At 37.7% G+C, this 8065-nt stretch overlaps 1 pseudogene; it reads left to right on the forward strand.

Moving 5' to 3' along the window:
• The first annotated feature begins 4834 nt into the window (after positions 1-4834).
• Positions 4835-8065, forward strand: part of LOC107738470 (potassium voltage-gated channel subfamily KQT member 5-like) — a 152355-nt pseudogene continuing 149124 nt past the window's right edge.

An 8065-nucleotide genomic window follows, 5' to 3' on the forward strand; every position in this document is an offset into this window, starting at 1 on the left:
CCATGTGGTTAAGCCATATTTGCAAAGGGGCCAAGGCTTAATTTTGAGAACAACCATCCCAATATAAGGGACCGCTGAGCGGACACCTTTCTTATCATATGGGTCCAAATCTAGAGCTCTCACTGTCACTTTTAGAGGGCTGAACCACTCCGCTCTAAAGCTGTAGCCAGATCGACATTTTCTCTGTGTTTTCGAGTCAAATTCTTCACCTCTGCTATCAGAAAATGTTGATTGTTTTTCTTCATGAGAGACAGGAGTTTATTTTACTTGATCAGTGTTCTTGGGTAGAGGGGAAAAACAATGCTGACTGTTTACAACTTCTAGTATGTGTTCCACTGAGATTATGAAAAAGAAAAAGTATTCACTGCAACATTTCTGTTTGTATACAGGTGTGGCTCATACGATGTGTATGTTTTATATAAAAAAAAAAAAAGGAAAAAAAGTTCATTTTTATTATTTCCAAATAAAAAAAAGTGTGTGAAAGAAATTTCAACCCGATGTTTGTTCTTTTCTTTTACTGTACATGGAACGTTTTATTCATCAACAGTGATTAGACAAACTTAAGCTCATATATTACCCCAGATTTGAAAAAAAAAACAAGATTAGAGTTTGAAAATAAATAAACGTACTTACTGCTTTTGAGTGGAGGGAAATAACAGAGATAGTAATATCTCAAATGACATCATCCAACTTACAGCAGTATTATGGGAAGCTAATGTATATGGGAGACTGGCTAGTTGTCTCACATTTTGCTCAATAATGGGACATGTTGTCACATATGTGTTAAGAATCTGCCATTCATTTTTATATCATCCACCTTATTTTGCAACGTGGAATGTTTATTTCTTATTTTGCAACGTGGAAGCGCATATAGGTAATAACTAGAATAATAAAAATGGCAGTAAAAGGTTCAACTATTTCCTCTACAAACCAGTGTGTTTATAGGTATGACAATACATTCAAATATTATTTTAAGAAATACCAGTTAATATCAAGCAATATCAAGCAGCATATCAAGCTTTTCTGCAGCTAAAAATAACTCCGAAGCCTCACACATTCAAGAGCCCAGTTTTATGTTAAAAATAAAGTGGAATGCTTTTTTCTTTCTTTTTTTTTGGTAACACTTTATTTTAGGGTCTCTTAACTAGTTGCTTATTAGCATGCATATTACTAGAATATTAGCCATTTATTAGTACTAATTAAGCACAAATTATTGCCTTATTCTACGTCCCTAATCCTACCCAATACCTAAACTTAACAACTACCTTACTAACTATTAATAAGCAGCAAAGTAGGAATTTATTGAGGGAAAAGTTGTAGTTAATAGTGAATAAGTGTTCCCTATTCTAAAGTGTTCCCCTTTACTTAAAGCAGACAAAGAACACTTATAAATAATAAGACCACATTATAAAGCCTTTTGGATGTATTCATGAAGACTTTGTATTTGTCATTTTACAGTAAAAACACTAATAAGATGTACTAAATGATGAAGCCAACATAAGAGCCTATCTTTAAAATTTCATCTTTATATTTGTGCATTGCTTTGTTGATTTCTTAGTTTAGAGACTAACTGGTAGTGCTTTTTATACATTTTATTTGGTAACACTTTATTTTAGGCTCTCTTAACTAGTTGCTTATTAGCATGCATATTACTAGAATTTTAGCCATTTATTAGTACTAATTAAGCACAAATTATTGCCTTATTCTACGTCCCTAATCCTACCCAATACCTAAACTTAACAACTACCTTACTAACTATTAATAAGCAGCAAATTAGGAATTTATTGAGGGAAAAGTCGTAGTTAATAGTGAATAAGTGTTCCCTATTCTAAAGTGTTACCCTTTTTTGTAGAATTTAAATGGGTATAAAACATCACAGGTGTCATTCGTGCGTGGGACATGTCCCAGTCGGTTCAGTTGCCACCACTTTTTGAGAGGCACTGAGAAAAATAGCTTGACAAGGACATGTAGGCCTTAGCAGTCATTCTTCATAGTTTAATTCATATATGTAACACAAAACACTTCTGCGCCATCCAGAACATCAGACGTCCAATTTATAAACCTTACCACGCACATATCATGATATATCATGATTATAAAAAGAAAATTAGACTACGTAAATTTGTCCGCACAGACTAAACACTCTGGACCACCAATGCTTTCCATTTACACACACACAGATCAAATATGCTACATGAAATTATCCAGAAATGTAAAAATTACATGGAGTTAAACTGTAAATAGCACAGCTTTTGCATTGTTTTGCATTAAACGTTGTAATAGCACTTTTGACCCAAACTTTACAGTTACTGAAATATATTTATTATATATTTGTGACAACTTACCTAGGTCTGCTCTATTGCCATACCAATGATGATTGAATGGTGCCGCTTGAGTTATCCTTACAGTCACCAGCAGAGGGCAGACGTTTGTTAGAATCTTCTTCAGAGAATCAGCTCGTGTAATTCACAGTGGAGAATCATGAACTTTTTGCAATACTCAGACGCAAGAAGAAGTATGCAATTATGAAGCATCTGGGTTGCCTTCGTTTTAAATCGTACATTTTAGAGTTAATTAATAGCAAGAACTAGCCTATCTTTTGATTCATTCTAAAATCAAGAACCGTATGACCACGTCAGGACACTTAAAACAGAGATACAGGTAGCCAGATTAATGTAGCCTACTTACCATCAAAAATAATCAACAAACTCCGCCTTAAGCAAAAAGTAACTATATGCGATTCACTTAACCTATATTGTCTCCTGCCGTCTATTGCAGTGCAACATGATTGCATGCCCTTCCCTGTTGCCTCGCGAGCTCACGTCACAGCAATTAGCCTGATACGTGTCCCTGTGTTCAGCCAGTGACCCCAGTGCTCCACTCATGACTGATGGCAAGTGATGGTGCGGGTTGCAGCAACAGAGGTCATGAAATTCAGAAGTGGTTTCCATTTTGGACTTTACTGGATCATTTTCTCAAGTTTATCACCATAAAAAACGCATAAGAGAGTGAGTCTAGTTAACACCAGTCCTGTAGCACGCAGCTGGTGAAGTGTATATTTCTATTCTTAGCCCTTGATGAGCCAGAATGAATGCGAGTCTGAGGGTAATTATTCCTCTAATGTAGACGATTGGAACTCCATCGCATACTGTTTTCAGAGTCCTACTGTGTTTTCATACATGCTGGATTCTGAGTCATGGGATATAAGGTTGAGAAGCAAATGGAATGCAGCCCATGAGCCACGTGTAAATGATAATTTGTCAGAAAAGAAATATGCAAGAAGGGGGAAACGTAGGCTACTTATTTGGAGAATTACAGAAGGTGCTAAGATTGTGATGCTGAGTCCTGAAACAATGTGAAATGCTTTTTGGTATTAAACAAACAAATAAATAATCTGAACAATTGAATTTGGTTTCACCATCCTGGTAACGCTCGTTTACTGGTTAATTATTTAGTATGGAACAAATCCTGCACAAGATGTTGCTCATTGCTGCAGCACACAAGATGCTCACTACTGATCGCAAGAAAGGCGCTTTGAACCGAACTGAAAAGGAAGCACAGTGGTCGAGGGAAGAACACAAAGCCACCATTTCCCCATCAGTGAGAGTGGCATGAGATTCATGACGGAATCTCTCAATTTAAGTTGTTTGTGTAACGCGCCTGTATTGCAGTCTGTTCGATCTTTTGTCATATTTGCCAGTTGGTCTGCAGCTAATTACATTTATTTATGTCTCTTGAGCATTGGTTGAGCAGGGACAGTTAAACTTAAGAGCGCCTAATTTGATAATCAAATAGACTCAAATTGCTCTTTTGCATATTACTAATGTCGGAGTTCCCGAAGATATGATGAATAATGTAGTCCAATATTTTTTTCTTCTCACAGATGGATCGTTATGATACAGCAGGAGATCTACAGAGTTTAACTGTAGGGGAGGGCTAGCATGCCCACACAGAAAACACAGTGTTCGTGTGGATTTTATTTTGGGTTGAGTCACATGGGCTGTCTGACAGTTGTTACTACGGAGGCTCTGAATAAAAGGGAAAATGTGATAGCCTAAATGTTTAGCAGAGCCTTTATTTTAAAGGAAACTTTTAATAGAGATGACATTCTAATAATATTGCCAATTTATTCAGCGTGTGAACTATGCAAATGACCTATTCTGCGAATTTCTATAGATGGGCCTATTCATGGATCCAATTTGTTGAGCTCTCGCCAAATATCTTTTGAACTGTTGGGCTTTTTATAAAGTTTGTTTATTATTATTACTACTGTTGTTGTTGTTTTCCAAATGAATCCGGAAGGCGACATAAATACACTGTTGCTATGGTTACCTCATCCTTAATAAAAAACTGTGTAAGACCCCCGTCCAACAATTTGATATCATCATTTGAGAGGTTAAAGCTTGACTAGTACAGCTCCTCTTAATGCAAACCGGAGTTATTATTAATTAATTAATTAATTTATTGTTTTGCTTTGCTTTTAACGCGATGATTCCTGAAAGGAAACCTTGGGTTGTGTCGCTGGGGAACTCGATATCAGTTTAACTTTAGGAACTACGATTTCAAGAACGAGTTGTTATGCAAATAAACATTTTACTATGTAAACACGTGCATGAACCCACAACCGTCAGCTAGCAGCCGGGGGAACGACAAAGAAAATGACACAGAACTTCTCATGTCTACGTCATTATTTATTGAATTATTACCAGAAATGTGAGCCTACCGCAAACTCACGTCGGAGAAGATAGCGGGTGCTGACTGGGATCATTTACAAGAATATTACCGAAACGCTTTATACGTGCTACAGCATGAGCACGCAGAATGGCACAGTTGATTTCCTGTGCGCAGTAACGCCAAGCGTGCGCGTGGAGCGACATCAAAAGCGCGCGCTGGATTAACACGAGCTGTACAAGTACGCGGTCAGATAAAGTCACTTTGACGGGCTCTTCTCGTGGGTCAGCGCCAGCAGTGACTTTATACACCTCTGAAGTGTGTCCATACCAGGAGCGAAGAAAGTGGCGTTCGCTCGTCACAGCCGGAGGTAAATTGTATATTTTGAGTCTTTTTAACATTTCGCGTTGGTAATTTCTTGGCTCTCCCGTCGCATCTATCAGAGATATAACAATACGCATGCCACGCGTGTTTGGGTCCGCGTTGGTGATGCCATGCCCCGCAACCACAGCGGAGATGAGGTCGGCTCCGGCCTCTGGATGAACACCTCTCCGGGGCACCACGCCGAAAGTTACGGATTGCATAATGTGGAGTGTGGTAATAGGATGAAGAACAATTGTTCACGGCCGGGGGACGGACTGTTGTCCGCATCTCATGCCGGCACAGGTGCACCGGGCACGGAAGGAGACCGGGGGAAGCAGGGCGCTCGGCTGAGTCTGCTCGGGAAGCCTCTGGTGTACGGCGCGCAAAGCGGCCGGAGAAACGCGCGCTACCGGAGGATTCAGAACTACCTGTACAACGTGCTGGAGAGACCAAGATCCTGGGCTTTTATCTACCACGCCTTTGTGTAAGTGCCGCGTTTATACATTCACAGCGTGCTTATGTGGTAATGAAAGCGTTGTTCAGTTTCTCAAAGTTTTCCAGCTAGAAAACGTGTACCTGTTGCTTTGAAGATTTTTCCGTACTGTCGCCACGTATAAATGGAAACATCCCTGATGTGGAATATTGGCGCTTAAAGCAATGTATAAAAGCCTATATATATGTTTGATCTAAATACAAAATCTAAATAACTAGATGTGGAATGAAATAGCAAATGATATTATTTTAGGCTGACTATGATTTTCGCCTTTAGTTCACTTGTTGTTTTTTATTCTGAGAGTAATGATAGCCGCAGAGCGTTCAGCTGACAGATTGCACACAAAACATCACAGCATCAAGAGGGTCGTCTTGTTCTTTTGGGATTGGGTCTTGAATTTTGAGTCAATGCAGGAATTGTTGTGGAGTGAAAAAACATGACATGCTAAATATTCATTCAGAATAGGTCTGATAGTTTGATTAGTATGTTCTCTCAGGATGGGGAAGCCCTGAAAGACTTCAGAAGCTTCTCATTTGTCTTAAACTGTGTACCATGAACACACAGCAGGCACAAACAGAGACACAAATAGGAACAATGAATGATAAATGTTTGTTATTTTGCTCCAAATCCATGACTGACTTTTTTTACTGTAACACAAAGGGGGAAGTTTTGCAGAATGTCCTGGTTTCTTTTTTCCACTCAGTTACAATGAATTGGGGACTGGAGCTTCTAGTATCATGAAAGTGGTCCTGTTTGTTATATTCCACGTCTTTGTTCATGAAACAGGCTAATTTAGTTCACAAGTTTAATTTAACATCTTCCACCAAGGGGGGAATATAATCAGTGCATAACAACTTAAATATGTTGGGCTATTCCTCACTCAAATCTTTCAGGTGTTACTTCAGAAGACTTGAAATGTCAAAACAGGTTTGGAATGACCTTAGGGGGAATATTTTTTTTTCTGCATTTTTATGTGAGCTGTTCTCTTAATTCCCAAAAGGGAGAGGGACTACCTAAGAAATTTAATCAATGATTCTCCATTATGAGCAGTATTTTTCATCATGATGATCTTTATTAGTCAGTTATTTAGTCAGTTTATTTTGATTTTTTTTCAGTTATGCTTTTGCATCTTTATTTCTGTTTGGCAAAAGTAAATGAGAAGTGACCCAGGCTAATCTTGGGACCATGCACAGCCTGCTGAAAGACAAGGACAGTCTTCAACACCTGCACATGTTATCTAACTTGCATCATGAAGTGATGATCTTTATTTGGATTTAGTCAGTTATTTAGTCAGTTATTTTGGATTTAGTCAGTTAGTCAGTTATTTAGTCACTTATATTGGATTTAGTCAGTTAGTCATTAATTTTGGATTTAGTCAGTTATTTAGTCAGTTTATTTGGATTTTATTTTTTATTTTTTTTAGTTATGCTTTTGCATCTTCATTTCTGTCAGGCAAAAATAAATGAGAAGGGACCCAGGCTAATGTCACGGTCAGTCAAATTGTGTGATCTACCATTTCTTCTTCTAAAGAAATCCAGTAAAGAAATCCTCATCTATGTGAAGTAATTTTCTATGTCATTTGATGGCATGAGGTTTTGTGCAAAACTTGTGTCCATGGACAGCCTGCTGAAAGATAAGGACAGGCTTCAACACCTGCACGTTATCTAATGCTTTAAGGAGGAGCTCTTATTTTCATTCCTTCAATGCTTTGTTTATTTTTGCAGTTGCTTATAAATTCTCCCATGAAATGGTCAGTTAGATTTTATGATTTAATTTCACTTGCATAGTCTTGCATTGTTTGTCTTCAGATAATCCTTTTATAACGTTGAGGAGTTGAGACAGGTTATGTTTTCTCTGGTTTCTTTGCAAGCCCAAACACTGCGTTCTTCAGATAATGAGAATAATAAGGAAGAGTGTTGTTGTGTTGTCTATGAGAGAGATAAGACTTTTGCCAAAAAAGGGCCATTGCTATTTGCGCCAAGGATTAATATATTGGTCTACCTTCATTGTGAATATGTAGAGTATTATAAACAGACATTCTATTATTACTATTATTATTATTATTAAGCAGACATTTTAGTATCTTATGATATTGTTTTCTGTCAGATCTATTAGGCCTACATGAATGGTTCACAAAAACAGCTGAAGTTGTAGTTTTCTGAGACCTGTTGTTTTCTTGGTGCCATGAGTTAGCTTTTTTTTTGCTTTTTTCCCTATTGATTGTACAAACAACATCTTAAAAACATTGCAAAATGGTAAGTGAAGTATTTTTTGGGTTTGGTCCTGCATGTTTCTCAAGATGGCTGTAAGTTTGTGTAAATTACAAGATCATGTCAATATGTAAAGAACATGAAATATATTTTGTCATTTAAAAATGGCTGCAGGATGGTCTTCATGTATCCAGGGTGAATCTGAATGTTACTGTAATTGTTACAGTATTCATTTAGTACAATATGTTGTCTCTCTCTTTCTTCCCAAATCCTATTCTAAACTTTAGACACAACACACAGTGGTGGAGAGGGAGAGGGAGGGAGAGGG

Source organism: Sinocyclocheilus rhinocerous, unplaced genomic scaffold (assembly GCF_001515625.1).
Source record: "Sinocyclocheilus rhinocerous isolate Xijiao unplaced genomic scaffold, SAMN03320098_v1.1 scaffold1907, whole genome shotgun sequence".
Lineage (NCBI taxonomy): Eukaryota > Metazoa > Chordata > Actinopteri > Cypriniformes > Cyprinidae > Sinocyclocheilus > Sinocyclocheilus rhinocerous.